General features: G+C 46.9%; 1 protein-coding gene across 1 annotated transcript in view; it reads right to left on the bottom strand.

Moving 5' to 3' along the window:
- The window catches only part of si:rp71-46j2.7 (uncharacterized), a 102397-nt gene that overhangs the window by 14178 nt on the left and 75237 nt on the right, over positions 1-12982 (bottom strand). Inside the window, exon 17 of the mRNA XM_048544005.2 lies at positions 2072-2192. The gene's annotated coding sequence lies outside the window, so the exon portion shown is untranslated. The remainder of the gene's footprint in view (positions 1-2071; positions 2193-12982) is intronic.

The following is a 12982-nucleotide window of genomic DNA, read 5'->3' as shown; positions in this document are numbered from 1 at the left end:
ACTCCTTTTGTACCCTTTGAAAATAAGCAATAACAGTTGGAACAGCCCCTGGTAGGGACATGCTAGCAAAATCATCAAAAAGGTTAAGTGGAAACGTATTAGCATTAAATTAAATTAAACTAAATTAAATTAAAACGTCATTACCAATGCTGTGGAACCCATGGGAGAACTCCACATGCTCCCCCTCCATAGATCATGGATATTTCTACAATGGACGGGCAGTCAATCAGTTGCCCTGACTCGCGCCCCCTCCCCCCCAACCTGTATCCACTTTGGCCAAGCCCCTAAATGAAGTCTTCTGACCTATCCACTCAACCTCCACACGCGGTATCCATAAATCAGGACAATAGTGCTGCAATTTTTATTCCACGGGACCCGTACGTGTCCTACATCACTGCAACAAGAAGCAACAAGAGGGGCTGAACACCCCACTGGGGGAGGTGGGGTGGCCTCCAGTTTCTGTCACTGCTGTTAAAGGTCCCAAATCCAGCCGATGTCAAAATCAAGTTACGACACGGTCGCATCTTCAATTATCTTTAATTTGTGAAACAAAGCCAGTTTCCAGAATCATCCCCTCCTGTGTCCCTCATCCACCTATGTCAAATTTCAGGAAGTAAATTTCTTTCTAGCTGTTCCCCCTGTAGTCCACTCAGTCACTTCCCAGTGGATTACAAACCCCACAACATTAACAAATTCACATGTACCTTATTCTTATGTAGCTCAGCCTCCATAATCTCAATGTACCTCCAAAGTCAAGAGATTGCAATAAATAGCTTATTTTATCACCTTTTATCTAAATCCGTAAATTCCTCACTTCTGTGGTAAATTTAGGTTTAATTGTTCCCATTTTGTGGCTTCTTATACTTAACAAGCAACAGTGACCCAGCCTAGCCTCTCTATCCTCAAACACCAATCCATATTATTTTAGATGTATGATTTCAGGTCTCTGTGTTCTAATGCTCATTATTGGACAGTAGGGGAGGGGGATGTATAAAAAGTACTAAGCAGCAGTTTCATTTTGAATATGGTAAGACAATTTTTCAGGGATTGTTCCAAAGGATTCTGACAACATTTGCCAGACGCCTCAAGTGGTGCTGAGGGAGTGGGAGGAGGGGAGACGGTGTTGGGAGACAGGAGATGGGTGTGCTGGATAGGGAAGTGGTTGGGGGTAGTATAATTGGAGAAACCTGAAGCATCTCTACATTATAACTCCAACGTATGAACATATGAATTCGGAGGAATTGGCCACTCTGTCCCTTAAAAGCTGACCACCATTAAATAAGATCAGATCTGATCTGATTACTCCACATTCCCACCGACTCCAATATCCTTTCACACCTTTGGTTATCAAGAAACTATCAACCTGGGCTTTAAAAATAGTCAAAGGGTCTGCATCCATTGCTTTGTGAGGAAGCAAGTTTGAAAGACACGTTACCAGAGATGAAGAATTCCCTTCATGTCTTCATTGGCTGACCCTTTAGTTTTAAGCAGTTACCCTGAATCTGAAATTCTCCTACAAGAGAAAACGTCCTTTCCATATCACCACGTCAAGATCCCACAGATCTTATAGATTTCAATCAAATGATCTTTCAAACGTCTGAACTCCAGCATAGCTTGACCAGCCTTACATCATAAGCCAATCCACACATTTCCAGGCATTGGTCCAGCAAACCTTCTCTGAATTGTTTCCCAATACTTTTACATTCTTCTTTGGGTAAGGAAGCCAATACTGTGTAGATATGGTTTCATTATGCCCTGTATAACTGAAGCATAACCTCCCTACATTTGTGTTCAATTTCCCTTTGAACAAACCGTAATATTCTAGTAGCTATCTTCATGACTTGCTTTACCCATATGCTAACCTTTTGCAATTCATGCACCAGGACATGCTGATCCGTTTCCAATGACAGCACTGCAAACTCCCACCATTTAGTGAATGGGTGCCCTTTTTATTCTGCCTGCCAAAATGGACAATTTTCATATTTTCTCCCATAAACACCATTTGCATATCTTTGACCATTTGCTTATCTATACCACTTTGTAGCCTCCTTAAGGCCTCTTCACAACTTACCTGTCTTGGTACCATCAGCAAATTTAGCATCATAACCTTGGTCTCTTCATCGAAGTGATTTGTACAAGTTGCAGCACCAGCACTAATCCCTGTGGCACACCACTTGTTACATCTTGCCAATCTGAAAAAGAGCCACTTATGCTTACTAGATAATAAAATGTGAGGCTGGATGAACACAGCAGGCCAAGCAGCATCTCAGGAGCACAAAAGCTGACGTTTCGGGCCTAGACCCTTCATCAGAGAGTGCTCCTGAGATGCTGCTTGGCCTGCTGTGTTCATCCAGCCTCACATTTTATTATCTTGGATTCTCCAGCATCTGCAGTTCCCATTACCACTTATGCTTACTGTTGGTTTCTTATTCAGCAGCCAATCTTCTATCCATGCTGTTATGTTCTTAGCTGTTGGTAATCCTGGATAGATCAGATCCCAAAATGAAAATTGGCTTGATAAATCTTTCTCTGTTGCAGTCAGTTAACATGGTGGCAAGTCACCGAAACATATTTGTATGAGGCTGTAGACATTCTTTGACAACAGAACATAAATTTATTACAAAAAGGAAGGAATAAGCAAACAAGCTCTGCATATATTAAAGACCATTTGAAAATATTAACACAAACATCAAAAGTTTCAACCTATTTCCTAATATGATCCATTACGGACTCTCAATCCAGAGAAATATCTGTATCATAGCTTTTTAGTTAATTGGCACTTTCCAGTTTCTTTTAACTGGATTGCTGAGACCATCATTACAACTTCATTTATGAAGATTTCTTGCCAAACTCTCCAGCTTAGAAGATCTGTGGATTAATAACCACGACTGCTGTGGTAAATGGCTCCTCTGAACTAAACCAAAAACTTGAATTTCCTGCTACGAAAAATACTCTCCCTTTTGAACTAAACCCCAGGTTATTGTGAACTAAACCTTTGTACATTCTGTTTGGATGTCAAAACTAAATTAATTGCCTTAATGCAATTTCTCTGCCAGTCATAAAACCAACAGCATAAGCATTTTATCCATGAACACTATATGAGTTTCTCTAGGCACTCATCTGAATTTACATACTTTCTTGGAAGTGGTGTATTCAGGTCACAGTTCTAAACTGATTTTCTGACCATTTTAAGAAACAAAACTTTCATAGAACTAACCCACATACAACTGCTTCTATTTAAAATCTATACACCAAATTATTTACATTTATCACAATGTTAATATGTCATGTCCTACCCCTTTTTATTTTATTTTCTGCAATAATTTTTGATGTGGATCCTTATCAAATGCCTTTTGAAAATGGCCATTTTTCTGGAGCTCACAACAGAATATACCCCACCCTCCACCAATGCTGATCAGAACTCTACTCCAACCTCTGATGTCCATTTCCCACTGTGTCCAGGTGTCAGGGCCAGTAGGATAAATCAGCTCTTTGGCATACCTTAAAACATGGTGATTTACTAGCACAATTATTCCTCACTCACCCTGTCCCACTAGGGAAACCCCCAAATGCAACAACAAAAAAAAAACTCCCAATACTTTAGGATGCAGGGATGAGAGTCACATTCACGGAGCGGTTGGCTGTTTTGTCATAGGGGTTTCTTAGATTGAATATATTCCAATAACAAGTTTTTTATTTTAAAATATTAATTAAGAAAAATGCATCTTAAAACACACAGGGTTCCACCTTCACGTGCAGTGGCATGTATCAACTAACTGGGGAGGGGACTGAGGGTACATTCTTACACTCAAAGTAATGTTGATGGGCTCTTATGGCACAGTGGTACTGTCCCTACCTCTGAGTCAGAAGGATTAGGTTCAAGGCTCACCTACTCCAGTCCAACATCATGGTAATGAAATGTGAGGCTGGAGGAACACAGCAGGCCCAGCAGCATCTCAGGAGCACAAAAGCTGACGTTTCGGGCCTAGACCCTTCATCAGAGAGGGGGATGGGGTGAGGGTTCTGGAATAAGTAGGGAGAGAGGGGGAGGCGGACCGAAGATGGAGAGAAAAGAAGATAGGTGGAGAGGAGAGTATAGGTGGGGAGGTAGGGAGGGGATAGGTCAGTCCAGGGAAGACGGACAGGTCAAGGAGATGGGATGAGGTTAGTAGGTAGGAGATGGAGGGTGTGGCTTGGGGTGGGAGGAAGGGATGGGTGAGAGGAAGAACAGGTTAGGGAGGCAGAGACAGGTTGGACTGGTTTTGGGATGCAGTGGGTGGAGGGGAAGAGCTGGGCTGGTTGTGTGGTGCAGTGGGGGGAGGGGACGAACTGGGCTGGTTTTGGGATGCGGTGGGAGAAGGGGAGATTTTGAAACTGGTGAAGTCCACATCGATACCATTGGGCTGCAGGGTTCCCAAGCAGAATATGAGTTGCTGTTCCTGCAACCTTCGTGTGGCATCATTGTGGCACTGCAGGAAGCCCATGATGGACATGTCATCTAAAGAATGGGAGGGGGAGTGGAAATGGTTTGCGACTGGGAGGTGCAGTTGTTTATTGCGAACCAAGCGGAGGTGTTCTGCAAAGCGGTCCCCAAGCCTCCGCTTGGTTTCCCCAGTGTAGAGGAAGCTACACCGGCTACAGTGGATGCAGTATACCACATTGGCAGATGTGCAGGTGAACCTCTGCTTAATGTGGAAAGTCATCTTGGGGCCTGGGATAGGGGTGAGGGAGGAGGTGTGGGGGCAAGTGTAGCATTTCCTGCGGTTGCAGGGGAAGGTGCCGGGTGTGGTGGGGTTGGGGGGCAGTGTGGAGCGAACAAGGGAGTCACAGAGAGAGTGGTCTCTCTGGAAAGCAGACAGGGGTGGGGATGGAAAAATGTCTTGGGTGGTGGGGTCGGATTGTAGATGGCGGAAGTGTCGAAGGATGATGCATTGTATCTGGAGGTTGGTGGGGTGGTGTGAGAGAACGAGGGGGATCCTCTTTGGGCAGTTGTGGCGGGGGCGGGGTGTGAGGGATGTGTTGCGGGAAATGCGGGAGACGCGGTCAAGGGCGTTCTCAACCACTGTGGGGGGAAAGTTGCGGTCCTTGAAGAACTTGGACATCTGGGACGTGCGGGAGTCGAATGCCTCATCGTGGGAGCAGATGTGGCGGAGGCGGAGGAATTGGGAATAGGGGATGGAATTTTTGCAGGAGGGTGGGTGGGAGGAGGTGTATACTAGGTAGCTGTGGGAGTCAGTGGGCTTGAAATGGACATCAGTTACAAGCTGGTTGCCTGAGATGGAGACTGAGAGATCCAGGAAGGTGAGGGATGTGCTGGAGATGGCCCAGGTGAACTGAAGGTTGGGGTGGAAGGTGTTGGTGAAGTGGATGAACTGTTCGAGCTCCTCTGGGGAGCAAGAGGCGGCGCCGATACAGTCATCAATGTAACGGAGGAAGAGGTGGGGTTTGCGGCCTGTGTAGGTGCAGTCCAAAATCATAATACATTTTAAAAGTTTGATTAAAATCTCTCTTGTAATTTTGAGGAAAATAAGAGTTAAAATGTTAATTCACATGAAATTGAAAGTTATTCCGCTTTTCACCTAGATCGACAAAAGGTTCTCCTATCTGTAATACTGCACATTAAACCAAATGTGCATGACGGAAAGTGAAACAGGAACATGACCCAGTTTCATGATATCAACCAAATCAGGTACTGGATGTTGAACAAAAATAGAAAATCTTGCTTGCTGCCAGACAACGCAGTATTTCCACTGTAGAATGTCAGCCTTTCAAGCCAGTGGCTGATTCACTCCACAGGGCGGGGAGGCACCAGAGAACACTCATATCTTTGATGGGTGCAATTCACCTGAAATTGACCAAACCAGTTAAATTTCAATAGGTAGCGCAAATTATCTCCCCTTTGCAGTATTAAGTTCCCACAGACTTTTTGGCTGGCTGGAGGAACATGCTGATAGAAGACCCCATCCACAAAACTGCTCTCATTTCCCAAATTCAAATTAAATCATTTATGGGAGTTTCCCTTAATTACAGCAAATTGTTCATACTCGATTTTTGAAAGATTAAGTTTTGTTTCCAGGTGTAAAATAAACTAATAAATAAGTTTGAAAATCTTTTACATTCTTTTGCTGCACAGTTGAATACTGTAAAGAACAATTTATTAGCCAAAGTGGTGTATATTTTTGATTTTTTAAAAAGTCAATTTCAGTAATTTAAATGTCCACAGATTGTGGACATTCACCAAAAGACCTGAACAAAATCCAGATTTGGGCTGGCAAGTGGCAAATAACATTTGTGCCTCACAAGTACCAGGCAATGACAGTCTAAACATTCACTAACTTCCATTCCCCTCAACCACTACCAAACATCCTTAACTTTCAATATCTTAACCATCGCTAAGTCCCCCATTATACACATCCTTGAGATTATCATTGAGCAGAAAGTGAGCTGCATCAAACATATGAATATTATGGCTACAGCAGGTCAAAGGCTCGGAGTTCTGTAGTGAGTATCTCACTGCTCGATTCCCCAAACTATGTTCACCATCTACAAGGCACAAACCAAGAACCCGATGGCAGATTCTTCCCTTTCCTAAATGAGTGCAGCTGCAACAGCACAAGTTCAACACCATCCAGAACAAAGCTTCACATGTTGTGACATAGAGACAGAGAGTCAAATCAAATCAGCCTCCCCATTCTTGTATACACAAACAGATCAAAATTAAAACATCCACTGGCCCTCAAAATTGCCCCAATGAGTCCTAATCACGCTTATTGAGTAACCAAAACTAAATATCAAGTCTAGACTTCAAACAAAATCATTAACAATTTGTTATGAACACAGTAATATTACAGGCACATGGAATCGTATCTTGCTTGAATTTTGAAGTCACTGATCAATGCAAACGGCTTGTAGTGAGTGCCAAGGAACATTCACTTAATTCTTACAAAGGAGATTCTATTCTCCAAAATGTCAATAAACTGATAATGGGAGGAGAAACAGGGAACAAATCAACATCCATCCTGTAGCTTTGTTGCCCCAACCCTCATGACAAAAAAAGTTCAAACTTTAGTTAACATGGTGTGGAGCTGGATAAACACAGCAGGCCAAGCAACTTTCAGGTCGGGACTCTTCCCTCGAACTTTCCTGCTCCTGAGATGCTGCTTGGCCTGCTGTGTTCATCCAGCTTCACACCGTGTTATCTCAGATTCTCCAGCATCTGCAGTTCCTGCCGTCTCTGTTTCAAACTTTAGTTTCTCTTTGTTTTTACCAACATACTCTTTGTTAGGCTGACGCTGACCAGTCTACCCGATAGCCCCTATTAATAAGCTAACATCTGCCAGCACTTTTGCAGAATACATCTCCAGAGTCGAAACATCTCAGAAAAATCTTTGAACAAGAGTCAATCTGCATTTAACTTCTGTGACAAATCCTATCAACAAATATCAGTTTGTTTGTTCTCCTGCTGCTCATGATGCAAGTGTCACCTTCGACTCTCAGCTCACAGTTTCAAGCATAAGTGATTTAAGAAGAAAACAGCAAGGGTTTAGTACATCCTTGATTGGCACCTTATTCACTGACTTCAATATTCAGGCTCTCCATCAGCAATGCAACAGTCTATACCATCTCCATGTTGCAATACAACAGCTCACCAAGATTACTTAGATAGTCCCTTCCAAACCCTTGACCTGTATCACCTAGAAAGAAAAGGCAGCAGATTCATGGGAATACCACCGCCCGCAAGATCCCTCAGAACCACACACCATCCTGATTTGAAAGCCAACTGTTGTTCCTTCACTGTCACTGGGTCAAAATCTGGAACTCCCTCATTCTCAGCACATGAGCTGCAATGGTTCAAGAAGAGATAATGGGAACTGCAGATGCTGGAGATTCCAAGATAATAAAATGTGAGGCTGGATGAACACAGCAGGCCAAGCAGCATCTCAGCAACTCATATTCCGCCTGGGAACCCTGCAGCCACATGGTATCAATGTGGACCTCACCAGCCTCCATCAGAGAGGGGGATGGGGGGAGGGAACTGGAATAAATAGGGAGAGAGGGGGAGGCGGACCGAAGATGGAGAGTAAAGAAGATAGGTGGAGAGGGTGTAGGTGGGGAGGTAGGGAGGGGATAGGTCAGTCCAGGGAAGACGGACAGGTCAAGGAGGTGGGATGAGGTTAGTAGGTAGCTGGGGGTGCGGCTTGGGGTGGGAGGAAGGGATGGGTGAGAGGAAGAACCGGTTAGGGAGGCAGAGACAGGTTGGACTGGTTTTGGGATGCAGTGGGTGGGGGGGAAGAGCTGGGCTGGTTGTGTGGTGCAGTGGGGGGAGGGGATGAACTGGGCTGGTTGAGGGATGCAGTGGGGGAAGGGGAGATTTTGAAACTGGTGAAGTCCACATTGACACCACATGGCTGCAGGGTTCCCAGGCGGAATATGAGTTGCTGTTCCTGCAACCTTCGGGTGGCATCATTGTGGCAGTGCAGGAGGCCCATGATGGACATGTCATCAAGAGAATGGGAGGGGGAGTGGAAATGGTTTGCGACTGGGAGGTGCAGTTGTTTGTTGCGAACTGAGCGGAGGTGTTCTGCAAAGCGGTCCCCAAGCCTCCGCTTGGTTTCCCCAGTGTAGAGAAAGCCGCACCGGGTACAGTGGATGCAGTATACCACATTGGCAGATGTGCAGGTGAACCTCTGCTTAATGTGGAATGTCATCTTGGGGCTTGGGATGGGGGTGAGGGAGGAGGTGTGGGGACAAGTGTAGCATTTCCTGCGGTTGCAGGGGAAGGTGCCGGGTGTGGTGGGGTTGGAGGGCAGTGTGGAGCGAACAAGGGAGTCACGGAGAGAGTGGTCTCTCCGGAAAGCAGACAGGGGTGGGGATGGAAAAATGTCTTGGGTGGTGGGGTCGGATTGTAAATGGCGGAAGTGTCGGAGGATAATGCGTTGTATCCGGAGGTTGGTAGGGTGGTGTGTGAGAACAAGGGGGATCCTCTTGGGGCGGTTGTGGCGGGGGCGGGGTGTGAGGGATGTGTCGCGGGAAATGCGGGAGACGCGGTCAAGGGCGTTCTCAATCACCGTGGGGGGGAAGTTGCGGTCCTTAAAGAACTTGGACATCTGGGATGTGCGGGAGTGGAATGTCTTATCGTGGGAGCAGATGCGGCGGAGGCGGAGGAATTGGGAATAGGGGATGGAATTTTTGCAGGAGGGTGGGTGGGAGGAGGTGTATTCTAGGTAGCTGTGGGAGTCGGTGGGCTTGTAATGGACATCAGTTACAAGCTGGTTGCCTGAGATGGAGACTGAGAGGTCCAGGAAGGTGAGGGATGTGCTGGAGATGGCCCAGGTGAACTGAAGGTTGGGGTGGAAGGTGTTGGTGAAGTGGATGAACTGTTCGAGCTCCTCTGGGGAGCAAGAGGCGGCGCCGATACAGTCATCAATGTACCGGAGGAAGAGGTGGGGTTTGGGGCCTGTGTAGGTGCGGAAGATGGACTGTTCCACGTAACCTACAAAGAGGCAGGCATAGCTGGGGCCCATGCGGGTGCCCATGGCCACCCCCTTAGTCTGTAGGAAGTGGGAGGAGTCAAAAGAGAAGTTGTTGAGTGTGAGGACGAGTTCCGCTAGGCGGATGAGAGTGTCGGTGGAGGGGGCCTGGTCGGGCCTGCGGGACAGGAAGAAGCGGAGGGCCTTGAGGCCATCTCCATGCGGAATGCAGGTGTACAGGGACTGGACGTCCATGGTGAATATGAGGTGTTGGGGGCCAGGGAATTGGAAGTCCTGGAGGAGGTGGAGGGCGTGGGTGGTGTCACGGACATAGGTGGGGAGTTCCTGGACCAAAGGGGAGAAAATGGAGTCCAGATAGGTGGAGATGAGTTCGGTGGGGCAGGAGCAGGCTGAGACGATGGGTCGACCAGGGCAGGCAGGTTTGTGGATTTTGGGAAGGAGATAGAAACGGGCCGTGCGGGGTTGGGGAACAATGAGGTTGGAGGCTGTGGGTGGGAGGTCCCCTGAGGTGATGAGGTCATGAATGGTGTTGGAGATGATGGTTTGGTGCTCGGGTGTGGGGTCATGATCGAGGAGGCGGTAGGAGGTGGTGTCGGAGAGTTGGCGTCTGGCTTCAAGAAAGCAGTTTGTCATCATCTTCTCACCTTGGAGGTTTATAAAACCATGAGAGGCATACTAAAAGGCATTTTTAAGGTGACAGGAGAAAGACCTAAAAGGGACCTGAGGAGCAACTTTTTCCACACAGATGGTGATTTGTACGTGGTATCAATTGCCAGAGGTAGTGGTGGATGCAAGTGCAGTTACAACTTAAAAAGAGAGATTTGGATATGTCCAAGAATAGACAAGGTTTAGAACGAGATGGAGCAAACGCAGACAACTGGGATGAGTTTAGTTTGGGAAACTTGATTGGCATGGGCGAGTTGGATCAAAGGATCTGTTTACATGTTGTATGATTCTACGACTCCAAGCGCATCGCAGGACGAGCACCCAGCCAGTGGAGCCGACGTCGCATCAAAATGAAAGAAATGTAGCCAATAATGGTATTGAAACCAGGGAGCAAAATGCAATCAAATTTAATTAAAAGTGAAAGAGAGCTAAATGCACAATTGGGTACATTGGATTAAGCTAGAAGCTGAAGCACTGTAAAAGAAAACTTAAGAAAAGATGAAAATATGGAACTTTATGGAAATTGACGACATTCTACCTTAATGAGTGTACAGTGAGGCAGTTCAGCAGTAACTTTGAACTTAGACTTCTAGTAAATATGCCAGATACACCTGACTCAACAAGATGCAAGATTTTCCAACGTTTCAATGACCGAGAGCAACTTGGGGACGTGTCACTCCGGCAGTGGCTGATAGCAATAACAGCAAAACAATCAGACAATCCGAAACTACAGGGGGTGATAAAATGTGAGGCTGGATGAACACAGCAGGCCAAGCAGCATCTCAGGAGCACAAAAGCTGACGTTTCGGGCCTAGACCCTTCATCAGAGAGGGGGATGGGGGGAGGGAACTGGAATAAATAGGGAGAGAGGGGGAGGCGGACCGAAGATGGAGAGCAAAGAAGATAGGTGGAGAGGGTGTAGGTGGGGAGGTAGGGAGGGGATAGGTCAGTCCAGGGAAGACGGACAGGTCAAGGAGGTGGGATGAGGTTAGTAGGTAGCTGGGGGTGCGGCTGGGGGTGGGAGGAAGGGATGGGTGAGAGGAAGAAGCGGTTAGGGAGGCAGAGACAGGTTGGACTGGTTTTGGGATGCAGTGGGTGGGGGGGAAGAGCTGGGCTGGTTGTGTGGTGCAGTGGGGGGAGGGGATGAACTGGGCTGGTTTAGGGATGCAGTGGGGGAAGGGGAGATTTTGAAACTGGTGAAGCCCACATTGATACCATATGGCTGCAGGGTTCCCAGGCGGAATATGAGTTGCTGTTCCTGCAACCTTCGGGTGGCATCATTGTGGCAGTGCAGGAGGCCCATGATGGACATGTCATCAAGAGAATGGGAGGGGGAGTGGAAATGGTTTGCGACTGGGAGGTGCAGTTGTTTGTTGCGAACTGAGCGGAGGTGTTCTGCAAAGCGGTCCCCAAGCCTCCGCTTGGTTTCCCCAATGTAGAGAAAGCCGCACCGGGTACAGTGGATGCAGTATACCACATTGGCAGATGTGTAGGTGAACCTCTGCTTAATGTGGAATGTCATCTTGGGGCCTGGGATGGGGGTGAGGGAGGAGGTGTGGGGACAAGTGTAGCATTTCCTGCGGTTGCAGGGGAAGGTGCCGGGTGTGGTGGGGTTGGAGGGCAGTGTGGAGCGAACAAGGGAGTCACGGAGAGAGTGGTCTCTCCGGAAAGCAGACAGGGGTGGGGATGGAAAAATGTCTTGGGTGGTGGGGTCGGATTGTAAATGGCGGAAGTGTCGGAGGATAATGCGTTGTCCAGCATCTGCAGTTCCCATTATCTCTGATACTATTTTAACCTCACTGCGAAGCCTCTTCCAGGGATGCCTAACCTGAAGAAGTTACACCTGAGATGCTGCTTGGCCTGCTGTGTTCATCCAGCCTCACATTTTATCATCTTGGAATCTCCAGCATCTGCAGTTCCCATTATCTCTGAAACTACAGGGGAATCGTTTCTGTCTAAACCACTAGATGGAGCAGTGGGTGAGCTTCTGTGCGAGAAAGAAGTAAAATTGCTGATCTTTAGACATATATAGTAGGAACTGCAGATGCTGGACAGCCCGAGATAACAAGGTGTAGAGTTGGATGAACACAGCAGGCCAAGCAGCATCAGAGGAGCAGGAAGGTTGACGTTTCGGGCCCAGACCCCGCTTCTTTAGGCACCTTGAGCTAAATGTTACTAGAAATCAGCTAAGCATCATTTTTGACAGGTCTAGATAATTTTCTCACACTAATATGCCTAGGACACCTCATTACTTAGGTATCAGGCATCTCTGATGCTGGCTGCAGACAGAAGCAGTAAGTACTGCCTGACTATCCCAGGATCCCTGAAAAGTAGTAGGTTATAATTTTTGGATTACTCCCAGTCTCGTGCTCGTGAATAAGGGAATAGGCAGCTAGAGCAGATGGCCGAAATGTTGGTACAGGTGGGAGGCCTTTAAACTCCTGCATCTATTTCTGGGAAAGCTGGGAACCCATAAGGTCCAACAAGTTGTACCTGAACAAAGGCGTGACTAACCCCCTTGCGAAGGGCAGGAGGGTGAGGGTTTAAACTAATTTGACATCAGAATCGGATGCATAGTGGATTTACAACAGTTGATGCACTGTCAAATGTTGCAGGAAAGCCAAGTCGGCCTAGAAGTTAGGGCAGATATGACAAGTTAAACCACAAATGATAACAACAAGGCTGGATTGCACTTATTTTAATGCAGAGTCTTGCAAGTAAGGATTAATTCATGGAGATATCGCAGGAAAATGGTTGATGGAGGGACAGAGCTGGCAGCTCAATATTCTGAGGTACAGAATCTTCCAGAAAGACACACAGAGGAG

The sequence above is a fragment of the Stegostoma tigrinum genome, chromosome 15 (assembly GCF_030684315.1).
Source record: "Stegostoma tigrinum isolate sSteTig4 chromosome 15, sSteTig4.hap1, whole genome shotgun sequence".
Classification (NCBI taxonomy): Eukaryota; Metazoa; Chordata; class Chondrichthyes; order Orectolobiformes; family Stegostomatidae; genus Stegostoma; species Stegostoma tigrinum.
The sequence above is the reverse complement of the archived record's forward strand: the minus strand, read 5'-3'. Positions and strand labels throughout refer to the sequence as shown.